The 15,827-nt window shown below is 40.8% G+C and overlaps 1 protein-coding gene across 6 annotated transcripts in view; it reads right to left on the bottom strand.

Moving 5' to 3' along the window:
• The window catches only part of PRKN (parkin RBR E3 ubiquitin protein ligase), a 1,292,545-nt gene that overhangs the window by 162,937 nt on the left and 1,113,781 nt on the right, over nucleotides 1-15,827 (bottom strand). The window lies entirely within an intron of this gene.

The raw sequence follows: 15,827 nt of genomic DNA, 5'->3' as shown, positions 1-15,827 counted from the left end.
ATTTTTAAAAAATATTTTATTTATTTATTTGACAGAGATCACAAGTAGGCAGAGAGGCAGGCAGAGAGAGAGAGGAGGAAGCAGGCTCCCCACGGAGCAGAGAGCCCGATGTGGGGCTGGATCCCAGGACCCTGGGATCACGACCTGAGCGGAAGGCAGAGGCTTTAACCCACTGAGCCACCCAGGCGCCCCTTCTTATTATTTTTAAAGATTTTATTTATTTATTTTGGAGAGAGAGAGAGAAACAGAGGGCATGGGGTGGGCAGGGAGGGCCAGGGGGAGAAGGAGAGATAGAATCTCAAGAAGACTCTACACTGAGCTTTGGAGTCCGACGTGGGCCTCGATCTCACGACACTGAGATCCTAATCTGAGCTGAAACCAAGACTCGGGTGCTTGACCAACTGCACCATCCAGGTGCCCCTGCACTTACTGTTAGATAAAAGAATAAAAGGCAGTAAATTGTATAGCATAATAAAGATAGGTGTGTAAACATTACATAGTGCATACTGAATCACTATTGCACATTATCTTTTAAACATTACACAGGACATGGCTGTGAATTCCATCAATTCCTAAGTGACCTCTAAACTACAAGAGGCATCTCAACCTTCCACAGCCTTAAAGGCATCAACCTGAAGTGAAATTAATGCTACAAAACTAGAATTCCTAAAATGTCTGAAAAACTTGTGTAAAAAAAAAAAGAGAGAGAGAGATAAATGGTAATCTGTGTTTTGCAAGCTTGTTAGGAGGGTTATACTAATCGGAGATAGTATCAGTCAAAACGGCCCTAGAAGCATTGGGTGGACTGAGCTACTGCCTCGGCTGCCCACAGAAGCAAGCCCTAATCAAAGTCAGAGCCCCTGGACCGAAACCAGAGAGGAGACCACTTCAGGCAGCCCATCACCCACAGCCCACGGGCTTCCCCAAACAAGGCAACTGTTCGAGCTGCAGCTAATCAAATGACCACCTTCCTTTGCTTCCGAGCCTCCTGCATAAAAACGCTCCCAGCCCCTGCCAGCATCAGCTTCTGATCACTTTTAGCGTGATGCCACCTGGTTCGAACCCAGGTATCCTCCAGTAAACTCTTGGGGGAAAATATAATGTGCCTCAGTTTACCTTTTAACAGTGACTTCGTTAATTTCCCCTTTCTATCCATACTCCACGCTGGCACTGAATTGCTTTTCCAGAAGCTCTGGTCATGTTTCCTCTCCCGGGTCTGAGGAGAAAGTCCCGAATCCTACACTTGGCCCACGAGAGCCCGATGAGCCTCGCGCTTCGCGGGTCACTTGCTCCTTACTCCCCACTCCAGTTTTGGGAGTCCCCATCTTCTGGGCCTTCCCCCTGGTGCAGAGTCTGATGCCCAGACTATTTCCAGTACCTGCTAGGTGACATTTCTTCATCCTTCCAGGCCTTTAATGAAGCTCCCACCTTCGATAGTGCAGAACCTTCTCCTCTCATTGGATAATTCAATGTCCAGCTATGTGTACATGCTGGGAACCCCTGCTGGACACGGAGGATAAGCAAATGAACAGATGCAGCCCTACTCACCCCCCCCCCCCCCCAGGGGCCTAGCACGAACTGGGGTAAGTGGTTTGTGAATGAGCAATGTGGCAAGTGTTAAAACGAACTCTGTTCCAGGTGATGCGGGAGTTGCAGAAGCATGCCCTTAACGCTCCCGATTTTCCGCCGCACATCATTTGCCATGATTCTGTACCGTCGTATGGGTATGCTGTTCTGTGAGCGCGTGTCATGTGTTCTCATTGGCTTCCGTGCTCCCGGAGCAAGGCACAGTGTCATTCTGTCCAGGTGCCTGCAGTGCCCAGCACAGCGTCACATATGTAGTGGCCGGTCCTTTAATGCCTGCTGAATACCCAAATGATTTTCCCTTCCAAGTGTTACCAACTCATTTTAAATAGAAGGAAGAATCTATTGAATATTTTTCTCCCCCATGAATGTTTCTTATTAGAATAGCTCAGTTGCTGAAAACAGCATGATTTCTAGTGATTGCAGTAGAAGAAGAAAAGCTAAAACTCCTAGGACTACAGCTGCAAATGTCAATCAGATGCTGATATTACTCCAAGTGCGACGTGAGGTCTCATATTCCCTTTTTAACTCCAAAGGCTTTAATCGGTGGTGTGTGTGGTGCTACATGGTTAAGCAGCGTATTTGTATGGAAGACTAGAACAAAAAGATCAGTGGGTGAGAGCTTCAGTTCAACCAGGGAATATTCCAGAATTGTACCTCTACTCTCAGTGTGTGAAGGCTCACTCTATTTATCTGCATAAATTCAGAGAGTTATTGTGGCAATGCCATTTAATTTCAGGGGTTGAAAGCTATTTTATGGGTATTATTGAGAGATGGAGGTCTAATTTTCATTCCTTTGAATGGAGAAAGTGAAAGATATGTATTGTTTAAAGAAAAGATCACAAAGCAAGCACTCAGTCCTGTCAGAAATAAAAAGGAAGTAGCGCTATGCTCAGATTTTTTTTTTTTCCTGCATGAAAACGCAAAACTCTGAGAATGCGCACAGGAGGATGGTGTTGGGTGAGGACAGGATGGGGAGGACTCACGGCAGGCGTGGGAGAGACTAACCTCTACCTTCCACTACCCATTTGCTCTTTCCTCTCTCATAATAATGTGGCTGGACACAGGACACCCACTGCCTTTGGGGTTGGCCACGTGGCCACAGAACTAGTTCCTCCCCTGGGGGAATGAGCTATGTGCCACTGCTGGGTCTGGCTCTGAGGACTGGAATGTTCTCCTCTTCCCTGACTCTTTGGCACCACCTATGAGGGCAACTAAGTACGTTGTGGGGGCAGAGCCACCATCCGGGCTTGAGATTTTTATTAGAGAGAAAGCAACTTCCATCTAGTGAAGCCACTGCTCTTTGGGGTCTGGGTCCCACACCACGGAACTGATGGCTGAATAATATAAGGGAATGCATGACAATCCATTTAGCCCGAAGGAATGAGAAGAAATGTTTTATTGCTGATTTCAGATACTATGGACACACAAAAATATAATGGGATATGATCTGAAGGATATAATGTTTGTTACTATAGAAAGATCTTATCAGGTACCATTTACTGTTGTTATCTGCCCAAAGTTCTTAGTGAATGAATGTCTTTGGTCATTTTTAAGATAATGCCTATGTACCAGTGAGGAGATTTGGGCTAGAAAAACAGAGAGCCCATTCAATGGACCTAAATAGAAAGGAAACGTATTCTCTCCCATAACACATGGCCCAATGACAGAGTGGCTTTTGAACTACTTAGCTGAGTAGCACAGTCAAGAGCAAAAAGACCTGATTTCTCCCAAACCATGAGGAGGAAGGGTCATGGCAATAACAGGTCTGCATTAGGTGACTCAGGACTTTCTACCGACTTGGATATGAGGTCACCTCCCAAAGGGGAGGCTACTTGAAGAAAACTCAGTGTTCTGTTAGCAAGAACAAGAGAGGGATGGATGTCAGGAGGGAAACCTCGCTGTTCACTACAACCTGTCTGCACACACAGATTCCAACCATGACATTCCAGGAGTTTGCCCCCACTGGCTGGTGGCCAGGTGCTCGGGGCTCATCTCCATGGGTGAGCAGTCTTGTTTGTGGAGGGAAGTTGAACAGCCTGTTGAGCAAGCATCTTGCCGATTCCTTTCTTATTTTCTAGGGGTAATTAGTGTTCATTGTCCATTTATAATTATATATCAATAGCATTTATAATGGTGCTCAGAATATTGAAGACATGCCTGGCCAGTGTTTTATCTCCATCATGCTTATTATTGGACTGCAATGGTCTTCTGAGATGGCACTCAAATAATCTTTGGTTTCTTCAGAACAACAAACTAAAACTATGCACAGCAATGTAGCCTCCAAACAACCAATTTCCAGACCTTTCAAAAATCTGTTACGTTCATAATTGGAAGCTGTTTTTACCCAGCTCACTAGGGGAAGTACAAGGTCTAACAAAGATCTTATCTCCTTAATCCCGTCCTTCCAGTTCTCCTTTTCTTACTGATCAAGCAGCTCCTGCACTTTTCAATAATACAGTATCAGCTACTACAATAGTCAGGCCAGACTATGTCTTCCAGAAAAGCAGTCTTCCAGAAGCTTCCTTTGATGTGTATTTACTTCTTCCTAAATAGCAACCATCTTTTGAATATAGCTCTGCTTCCCACTCCCTCCTTAGGTGGAAAATGATTTAGGTGAATCATCTATAAAGAAGGTAGACATGTAAGTGGTTGATTTCTCTCCTAGGAGGCCCCCATTCCAAGCACTTCCTGTTCTTGAAACATCCGGCAAGTGCACTTCCATCCTATTCCTGTGAAAGACTAATTTATAACTTGACAGGACTCTGTATCTCTTCTTTTGTCACTTCCTCCAAATACCTGGGCAGGGCCAATTTGCAGGCTGGACTATGTGAAGAGCTTGAAGTTCATAGAGAGAAGAGGAAGTAACAGACCCTGTCTCCGGGCATCTGCTCAAAAATTCTTTAGGCAGGGGTGACATTCCATAAGTGGAGTGGGTTCTTTCTGGGGAAGAAGCCACAGGAATAACTAATTCAGACTTCCTTTGAATTATGGACCTGTCGGGTTAACACTGATACCTTGAGAGGAGCGGGGGTAAAAAAAAGAAATCACTCGACATTAAATTCCCAACCGTCACCACATGCTGGACCATCACCAACAAGGCTTTGAGAAGAAGAATGTATGTCAGGAACAATATTGTTTCTTTCTAAAATAGAGTGATGAGTGGTGCGGATGGGGTTAGAAACAGGCATTCTGGGCCTGCTTCTACAGAAAGGAGGAAGAAAATTGCTTTCTCTTTGGAAGTAAGCGCAGTAATAGGTCCAGCTGACAAATCACTTCCTAGAGTGCATCGGATGCTGTTATCTCCCTCTGAAAGGGTTCCTTCTTGTTTTTATCCTTTTTCTGACCCTGGTTCAGGAAGATGGGCAGATGCACAAAGCTTTTATGTTTGGCCTATGCCTTATCCATGGGCTTAAGTCTTACTCATTTTTTTCCTTCTCCTAGAAAAAAAAGTCCTTAAATAAAAACAGCATGAAATGAGTTTTATATTCTGGTCACAATATGAACTTTTAAACGGACAGATGGACGAAAGTCCATGTAGCAAGCCTGGGTAGCTCTGTGAGATATACTTCCTATGGGCCTCCAATCTGTGGAGAAGGCGGGAGTCAAGAACACGCTGGACCAGGTCATATTTACCTGGGAGACCCCTCAAGGTTCCTTCCTTGGGGTTCGTTCATTCTGCACTGGAGAGGCATAAGATAGTGAGAACCGTGCCTGGCAGAATCCTTGGGCCCACTGGATGCAAAAGCAGGGAAAGAGGAAGGTTGGGATCCAAGGAACCCTTAGCTTATGGATCCGTTATAGACCCTTGGCGACCACTGAAAATACCAGTGACTTGTCTTTACCCAGGGAAGGCCCTGTTCCCTCACAGGAGCTTTCAGAGAACCAATGTAGTAATTCATAGACATAGCCTTTCCAGTGGATGTGTGACCAGTGGTGACAGAGACATGACTCTAGTTCTAAGTGCCTGTCTCGTTTGGGCCACATTGTACTCTGTCCTGATACTAAGGAAAAGAGTGTAAACAAAAATAGGAAGATACACAAAAAAACGAGAAAAAGGGCTATAAGAATTTAATTTCTAGAGTACAGATATATGCAAGGTGCCATCAGAAAATATTTTTCTATAATTTAGGAACTACTTCAACTATTTTAAAGCTCCACAAAAATTAAAATTCACTTATTTGCATGGCTGTTCAATGCATTCGCCGACATGTTTCATAGAACTTATTTTGAGAACATAAATTAAATTTTCGAGCAGACTTCAACTTCCATTTTTCTTAAATATGTCATTCAGCTAAATCAGTGTGACAGGAGAGTGTGTTCTACACAAATTAATGCTTGAAAGGTGCCAAACTGGACCACCTGCATCTCTAGCTCCTTCGCGTGAGTGGTAGCAAGTGTTCACAATTTGGTTTTTCTGCCCTTGATCTCTGCGGTTGGAAGCCACATTTCTCCCTCCCTAGGCTAAGCCCACAGAAACACTGTGTCTGAAACGCTGTCATAATTCTACCTAATTCAGTTATTGGTTACCTTGCTTTTATTTTTAACAAACAGCATTACTATTTTTTTTAAATATAAGTTTAAAAAACAAAGAAGTAATTCATAGACAAACCCCTTATATTATAAAAAGTGAAGAGTAATATATCTCCATGTTTAGAAACGTCAAACATTATAGAACGCTATAAACTAAAAACAAAAGCCTCCTTCCCTGGTTCTCTACTTTCTCTATCCAAAGGCAACCCCTCTTACTGGTTTCTCTGATTCTTTCAAGAAAATACTTTGTATATTTATGAGCACTGAGCACCTTTTTCTTGCTCTTTTCACTCAATTCTACATATTAAAAGTGGTTCCATATAAACACACTGATTGACCTTGTTCTTCTTTAACAGGATATTATGTTTGATTATATAGATATGTCAAAAAACATATTTAGCCACTGTGATATTTATTACCGAAAATCTGCTTGTTTCCACATTTTTGTCTATGACAAAACAGTGCTACAAAAAATATCCTCCACAGATATCTTGACGAGTTTTTGTGATTATGTCTATATGGTCATTGCTAGCAGGTCTACAGCTTGTGCACATCATTGTAACACCCAGAGGAGAAGGGGCCGGACGCTGCCACCCAAGCTAGGACAGAACACTTTGATCTGCAAGGATGATTCTGTGATAGTGATGGAACACTGTAGACACGAGTGTAGGCAAGCAATTTTATTTTATTCGAGGCAAACTAGTTTTAAGCACTGGAACGAAAAACCTGGATATGGCCCTCGCTGAAGCAGACACTCATCAGGTCTGTAGATGTCTTTACCTTCAACTGGCGTCTAAAGACACATAAAGAGTCGGTGCCACAAGAAGGACTCGAGGAACGCCCAGAGCAACCGAATGAGCTACATCAGTCCCTTTGGGGTTCCATACCAAGTCACATAGATGTGATGTAAAGGGTTGGGCCTCACGGGGCAGGAGGAGATTTAATGTTCAATCACATTTTTTTTGGGGGGAGGCATTTTTAATGAATTGACAGAATGATAGCAACTGGAAGTGACTCTAGGACCCTTATTACTTATGAGTGATATTCTTCTTATTTACTCGAAGTCAGAGAGCCTGCCTGGCTTTTGTTCTGGGGGAGAAAGGGGTACTCCAGCTGCACACATTTCAAAACAAAACGGGAGGAACAAAATGTGATGAATCCATACCAAGGAACATGATTCATCGATGCAGAGGAAGGAGAAGTGACACCTGCTAACGCTTGGAGGAGCCACGAGAGCTTTACGCTAAGTGAAGCGAGCCAGACACAAAAGGACAAACGTTCTGATTCCACTTTGAACTATCTAGAACAGGCGGATCCGTCGAGATAGAAAGCAGATTAGAGATTACCAGCGACGCTGGTATATATACTAAGGAGTCTAGAGTTTCTGTTTGGGGTGATGAAAAGTTCTGGAAATCGACAGAGGTGATGGTTATGCAACATTATGAATGTACTTAATGCCACTGAACTGTATGCTCGCAAATGGTTATATATGGCAAATTTTATGTTATTATATATTTTACCACAATAAAAATTAGTATTAAAAAAAAGCTAAAATGAAAGAACAAAGAACACTGCTTTGATGATTATAACCACATAATTCTGGTAAATGTCACCATGAAAGTTGAAGTGAGAACCAGAAAGTGTAACAAAGCAACTGGAATGAATGATATCAGATCCCCGAGGCTGTTCTTTAAAGGCAACATGAAGGGAAATCAAGAAACCCAGTACACAGGGAAGAATGATGGCGCCAGGCCCTAGATTAGGATGTCAGAGGAACTAGCTTGTGCAGGGACCGCTGTCCAGGAGAACCCATAAAGAGGAAGGAGTCAGAGGCAAATCAGAAGGAGGAGGACATCATGTGTCTCTCTGAGGCTTCTACCACCAGATGACAGAAGCCTGAGAAATAGCGGGGGGTAAAAAATAATTAGTAAAATGAGGTGAAGCATAAATCTCTGTCCCCAACATCTACTGATGGCCTCTGGGAAGGCCAGGGGAGAGAGGCCGACCATGCAGAAGGCCAGGGAGGGGAACTCCATCCGGCCACCTTGTGAGAGTGGCCCTAGTCCCGCATCATCATGGTTGCTCTGGTCAGTGTGCTGAAGCCATTTCTGGCTGTGCAGAAAAGGAGAACAAAACCCCAACCCCACAGTTCCTTTGTCATCACCATATTGTCCTATATAGTTAATGTTTTATGAGATCGACATATGTTCACATCTACTATGTGAAAATAGTTTATTTACTATAGTATCACTTATTCTACGAAGTTTAAAAATCTTCGTGTCCACTGAACAGGAATCATTGAAGATAGCGCTCACCCACGATCATAACATTTCCTCCTCTCTTCTCCACGGATCTTATACCCATAGAACTATATACCAATAGCTGCTTAAGAAAACAAAAAAGATTTCACTATAGAAATATGCAGTGTCAAAAATACATCCACAACAAATATGGTATACAATTAAAAAAAATTACACTTTGTTAGTCCTCTCCAAAGAGGACAGTGTTGTGGCTCTAAGGGTCTTCTCCTTCGGTCTCATTAGCTCATGTGACTACGGTATGCTTGCGACTCAGCACCGTCCAATTAAAAAATAAAGCAAGCGCTTTCATCCCCAAATTGTTCCATGAAACACCTATCCTTTAAAATGCACCACACAAAACAAAGTTCTTGCACTAAAGAGCTTAGGAAATGCTGCTTGTGGTATTCTACCTGTTCAGGCAAAATGCATGTTTGCATACTGAAAGCTTTAAGTCCTAAGGAAAGACATCCCTCTGTTTAACCTAGCTTAACACGTGTTTCCAAGCTGTTTAATGTTGGACCTCTGCCCAGTCTCTCTGCCTCCACTCCAATTTTCCTCCCAGTAACATCCCCTGGAACCTGATGAACGAGCCTCACTTTGGAAAATGCTGTTCTATATTTTGGTACTTAGGACAATCCTTTAATTTCGGGAAAGATTTTTCTTCTTAACCAGAATGAAAGAGGTCAAAGTGTTTGTAACTGAGACACAGGAAATTTCTGTTTGCAAAAGTGACTCTTTGGATGATATTCTAGTCTTTCTCTAGACTGATGCTGTCCGTTAGAACTTTCTGGGGTGATGATGACACCAGGCTCTATCTGCATAGGCTAGTCCAGCAGCAGGAAGCCACCTGTGGGTGTTGAGCACTTGCAATGTGGCTAATGTGACTGAGGAAACAAATGTTAAACTTTATTCAATTTTAATTTAAATAGCCATTTTTGGCTAGTGGCTACCAGATTGGACAGCAGAGCCCTAGACTGAGGTGAAAGCAAAATCAAAAGAAATGCATAGAAACTACATTATCTTTAGGAGAAGTCTGTTTTCTAGAATGTTCTGAACTCTCCAGTAGCTGCTAGAGCTAAAGAAGGCTTCTCCATTCTATTTGCCACAAAATTGATTTCCTAATGTTATTTGATGAGATGGAGCTTACCGCTTTGAAAGAGTATAATTATTCCAGATTTCCCTTTATTTTAACAAGAACAACAAAAAAGCTGAAGACACATGGAATGGTCAATGCTCTCTGTTTGATTAGAAAATATGCATTTCTATTTCAAACAAAAGACTACTTTCTAGGAAGATTTGCCAATTGATAAATGTTTTTCAGAGGAATGGTATAGAGAACTTGTTTGTACATTTGTGAACAATTTCTTTAATTAAAATAAATACTCTCCTAAACTTTCTATCTTTGCAGTCCAAGCTGTCTCTCACAGAGAAAGTCTAGCAACACTTGTTTCCAATCTGCACATAAGCCAATCTTAGAGTTTAAATTAGATTTTTGGACACATGTCAAATAAACACGGAATGCATATTTTTGACATTTCATAACATTAACTTTCTTTTAAAAAGTACTTTTCGATAAAGAACATCTTGTATATAAAAGAATAATATGTCAACAGGATATGATTCCATTCTCTACAGACCAGGTGGTTGAGGCAAGCGAGGTATGATCACAGCTGGCACTTCATGATTATAAACTCACATTAAGGTACAAAGAAAAATACCTGGCCTTTCTGGTGTCTCCTTGAAAGCATCACAATATAAACCATGTATATCTGGAGTCTAGATTTTACTGTCTAGACTTCTTTTTAAAAAGGGAGACCACAATATAGTTTTCAAAATTCTTCACATAATTTAATTAAATTAGGTATTTTTATAAAATTAAACTATCTTTAAAGAATAGGAAAAGTAACCATTTTATTTTTCCTTTTATTTTTAAATATCAACCATCTGCTTGCTTTTTATTTCTGGGCTCCATGTATTGGAAAAAAGATGCCCCGTCTATTAATTAAGTTGTTTGTATTATGTTAACTATATCATACTTAAAGGGTCGATCCAACAAGAAAATCTAATAAGTGTAAATATCTATGACCCCAACACGGGAGCAACCATGACCTACTTGACCAAGTAGGTCAACCGTTAACCAAAATAAAGAATCATACTGACAATAATACATTAATAGTAGGAGACCTCAACACCCCACCCTCAGCAATGAATCATCAAAGCAGATCAACAAAGAAACAAGAGCTTTGAGTGACACACTGGACCAGATGGACTTTGTAGATATATACAGAACATTCCACCCTAAAACAACAGAATACTCATCTTTCTCAAGTACACACAGAACTTTCTCCAGAATAGAACACATACTGGGTCATAAATCAGGTCTTGACTGATAACAAAAGACTGAGATTATTACCTGCATGTTATCAGACCATGAAATTCAACTCAATCACAGGAAAAAAGTCTGGAAGGAATTCAAACACTTAGAAGTTAAAGAGCATCCTGCTAAAGAATGATTGGGTCAAGCAGGAAATTAAAGAAGAACTTAAACAATTCAGGGAAATCAATGAGAATGAAAACACACTGGTCCAAAATCTATGGGACACTGCAAAGGTGGTCCTAAGGGGGAAATACAGAGCCATCCAAGCCTCTCTCAAAAAAGATAATTCCCAAAAGCACAAGCTAAACTTACATCTAATGGAGATGGAGAGAAAAAAGCAAATAAAAAATAAACCAAGTAGAAGAGAAAAAATGAAGATTAGAACAGAGATCGGTGAAAGAGAAACCAGAAAAACAGTAGAACAGATCAATGAAACTAGAAGCTGGTTCTCTGAAAGAATTAGTAAGATCGATAAACCTCTGAAGTGGCGGGGGTGGGGTGAGAGGTCGGGGTACCGGTGGTGGGTACTATAGAGGGCACGGATTGCATGGAGCACTGGGCGTGGTGCAAAAATAATGAATACTGTTATGCTGAAAATAAATAAAAAATAAATTTAAAAAAACCAACCAAACAAACAAAAAAAACCACCTCTGACCCAGACTCATCCAAAAGAGAAGAGAAAGGACCCAAATTAATAAAATCATTAATGAAAGGGGAGAGATCATGACTAACACCATGGAAATAGAAACAATTATTAGAAATTATTATCAGCAACTATATGACAAGAAATTAACTTAGGTTTTTTTTTTTTTTAAGATTTTTATTTATTTGTTAGAGAGAGAGAGAGAGATACAGAGCGCAAGCACAGGCAGACAGAGTGGCAGGCTGGAGGCAGAGGGAGAAGCAGGCTCCCTGCTGAGCAAGGAGCCCGATGTGGGACTCGATCCCAGGACGCTGGGATCATGACCTGAGCCGAAGGCAGCTGCTTAACCAACTGAGCCACCCAGGCGCCCCTAACTTAGGTTTTTTAACTCAACATCTGATCTTTGAGTGGAAGACTAGGTATTTCCATTTACTTTCATTGACTCCTTTCCTATGTAAGAACTGAAAATGAGGCGTGAACCCTGACCTAAGTAAAATCCACTAATGTCAGTAGTGCAAAATCACTACTTTCAACAAAAGTTTCTTTGCACATACCAGCTCGGACCCCACACTTGCACAGATCTAGATTTTGATTTGATGAAGCCCTTTGATTGATTTGAGGAAGTCCTACAGTCTTTGAGCCCTCTTCAAGGAAAATGCACAAAGACAACTAGGTAAAAACAAGAGGCCTGTGCAAGAAGGGAGCCCAAGATGAATGCTTCATTCGCACCTTGAGCGATCTGCCTCAGCAACACAGCGCTCTCTCTTAAAGGAAGGAGTGCCTACCAGGCGCCTAAAGAAATTCTATCTTATTTCCTTAACAAGTGGTCAGTAATATGATCTTTTAAAAATATTTTTCCCCCAGTTGTCATCTTATCCCTGGATTTCTAATTTAAAACAGAAAACTCATCTAATTCCTAGTATTATCCTAGATAAGAAATTCTCTCTCAGACATATAATATCCCAAAACAACCCCAAATAAGATAATGATGTTTTATTTATGGAAAACTCACAAGGTTTGATTGCCTTAGCTTTCTGTATTCCCAGGTCAGTGAGTATTAATGTATTCCATATTTTGTTGCTATTTTCCAGTATTAAACATATCAACATTTTACACTGGAGTCATAAAAGTTAGTGAGATAGTTCTGATGAATAGCAATAAGCCAGAGTAAAGAATAATGCATAACATGAATTCCTTAGGAAATCAATTAATATTTTTATAAGCAGTAGTAAAAATATGATCAAGGGTTAGCAGAGAGTGAGGTCAGCCTATTTGATATCCAAATATATTCTTTGTTGAGTTCCATCTATCAATGTAAAAATATTCTGTGCTGTGTCAAAAATGAAATCTCAGTGCCCCTAAGACTAAGACATTTTATATTTCAGGACGTACAAAATTCTAGTTTGGCTGCATAGCCTTTGACAGGTACATAAACTGTGATTCTTAAAGTACTTCCTGGTTCCTAATTAACTTTTCTGTGGATCCCTGAACTTAGTCTATTTTGTTCTGAATTATGTATTTTGTGTGCAAGAAAAACACGGTATATTGTGAATTTCTTGATGAGGTTCTTGCAAGCAACTCTAATGCCAGGGTAAATAATGATTAATATTTGAAAATAAAAGTGCTAGTATATTCATATTACTTCTACATAGTTTTCATCCCTCTGTCCGTCCGTCCATCCATCCATTTAATGAATGTTGAACTCCAAATACATGAATTTATTGAGGACAATAATGTCAAGATTAAGGATGGGAATATAAAGATTAAGGATGGGAATATAAAGGCATGAGACAAGTGTAACACTTCAACTTGAATTTTAGTATATGGGACTTAAGCTCAAACAATTCTTTATAATGGTAATAAATTTGCTGGAACCATCACACATCTATCAGGCTTTCTGAGGTGGACTGACATTATTATCATTTAAATAGAAATCCTTGTCTGTATGTATTAGCTAATGTGCACTGCTCTCCAGGTAACAGTTAAGTGTAGAGATACAGTAGAGCGAAGAATCAGGTAATCTGATTTTCTGATGGACGGCACTACATGTTTGAATAAGAGAGTCATAAGTACTAACCAAAGCACCTATTTTAAGAAGCCAAAGATAATCAAAATACTGAAATCTGTTTCTTTAGATGCAAACCACATACAACAGGAATCATGGGTGTATGAAGGGCCATCTAAGCATGTCGCAGTGAGCTGACTGACAGGAAGACAACATGTGTAGCTGTGGCTCAGCTCTGAGAATGGGTGTCCATGGGCACATTACAAGTACTTCTAAGGCCTAGTTTGATAACATCAAGCATTTCTTGGTTACCTAGAAAATAAGAGTTGGGCTTTTTGAATCTGTCGGTAGTTGAGAAAAAATTAGCACAGGTAGACTCATAGATATCTTACTTTAAACCTGTAAACTACAACCTAGGAAGCACCATGGATAGTAAGGTCTAGAGTGTTTTCACATCTGAGACTCTATGATTCTTCCATAGCTTTGTTGCCAGTGACTTTCCTTGAATACCGTGTAGGGTGAGGTGCTTACTACTTCCCGAGGCAGCCCACTTTACTGTTTGTTGTCCATGGTGTAAGGGCAAATATTAAGCAGAGATTCATCATTCTTGAACTTCTACTTATTGGGTCCTGTTCTCTCTGAACAACATGAACTAATCATGATTTCTATCACATAATGACTTTCCATTACCACCCTTGAATCCAGAAAAGGTTGGCAGCTTATGAGAATGAACAAATCATGGCAGAACTAAATACATCAGAAAAGGGGGAAGAGAAAAAAGGAAAAGAGAGCTTCCAAATCTGTTGTAATAACGGTCCACTTATATGCGACGGCTAATACACAAATGTGGCTCTCGGTTACTAACCAGTCTCAGAGGGACACTTTATTACTTGCACAATTTACAGTGCCCTCAAGGACAACATTCCTCAGAACGAGCACAAGTGCTCCCGTTGCAAAGGTCAGCATGGAAGAGCCACCATGTTATCTCATAGAAAAGTCCATTGGGATGTTCTGAACCGCAAGCATCAAATTTCCTGTATAATGACCACAATGAAAATGAATGATAGTCTGTCAAGGGACTATGTGGGAGAAGCAATTCTTTGAATGGCTAAAATAGTGACGCCTAGATACATACCTCCCTGCTGTAGATCTGGCTTGATCATATGAATGAGCCATTTTGGAAATGGATCTTCTAGCCCCAGTCAAGCCTTCAGATAACTGAAGCAACCCTGCTCGACTGTGGCGTCATGAGACCCCAAGTCAGAGCCAGAGCTACCCAGTTAAGATACTTATTGACTCCTGATGCCCATTCTGTGGGATAATGTTTAATGAACTAAATGGTTAAAATTTGGGGTGATTTGTTATGCAGTAGTAGAGATGTAATATACAAACTGACAAGCCTACCCCCCCAAAAAACAAAACCAGATAAATTAAAATAAAATAAAACCCATCACTTTGAATTTCAAAAGGACAAAAAAACATCTGGAAGACCGGTCTCCTCATTTAGGTAAGGTTTACCCCCAAACTCTTTAACCCTAAGGTATGAAAGCAATTCAATTCACTCCCAAAGTAATTTTCCATGACTTGGAGCTTAAATGTGTACGTAACTTACTTACAATGTCACATTGAATGAGAAAAAGGAAGACACAGCTGTTCAAAACTTTAAATTACATAAAACCCTCAAACTTCTTTAAAGCAAGGCACACAATGGAATGCAGAAGATGGGCCAAAGAAACTCTTCTCCTCACAGAGAAAGTTAAGACCTTAAACTCCAACTTTTGAGAATGGAACAACAGTTGGCAATTAGCAGGCAGAAGCATACAATTTAGTCATTAGTTAGAAAGTGTTGTAACTCCTTTTAAAAGAAAGCATTCCCCAGCATGCTGTTGGCAGCTGGCTTAGGCCACACACAATCGGTGCAGATTACACGGTACGTGATGAAGATCTGGCTGGAAAGTGTAGGTTGACTTCTGTGATTCCTAAAGCTAGCACATGTGACTTGTTCCCATTCTAACGCCATCATGATTATTAATCCAGAGGCATTTTTCTCTGAGTAGGCATCACAGTATCTCATGGCTTTTCCACATCTACTTCCTCTACTTTATGGCTCAACTCAGGGCTTTGCAACCCCACAGATGGCTTTACTGAGGACAATAGACACCAACCTCTGCAAAGGTGACTTAGAGCTCTCAGCCTAAAATTAGGCCCCGGCAATAAGCCTCTGCCAACAGCACTCCTTCTACAACGCTCCTCATGAAGTTGCAATTTTAAAAGAAATGTTTTCCCATCAAAATCCAATAGCATTTTATAGGCACATATACTTTCTTCCTTTTCTGGCCTGCATGGAATCTCATATCAGGATTATTAGCCATTTGTCACTTCAAC

The sequence above is a fragment of the Mustela lutreola genome, chromosome 6, assembly GCF_030435805.1.
Source record: "Mustela lutreola isolate mMusLut2 chromosome 6, mMusLut2.pri, whole genome shotgun sequence".
Lineage (NCBI taxonomy): Eukaryota > Metazoa > Chordata > Mammalia > Carnivora > Mustelidae > Mustela > Mustela lutreola.
This window is presented reverse-complemented; position numbering and strand designations above follow the sequence as displayed.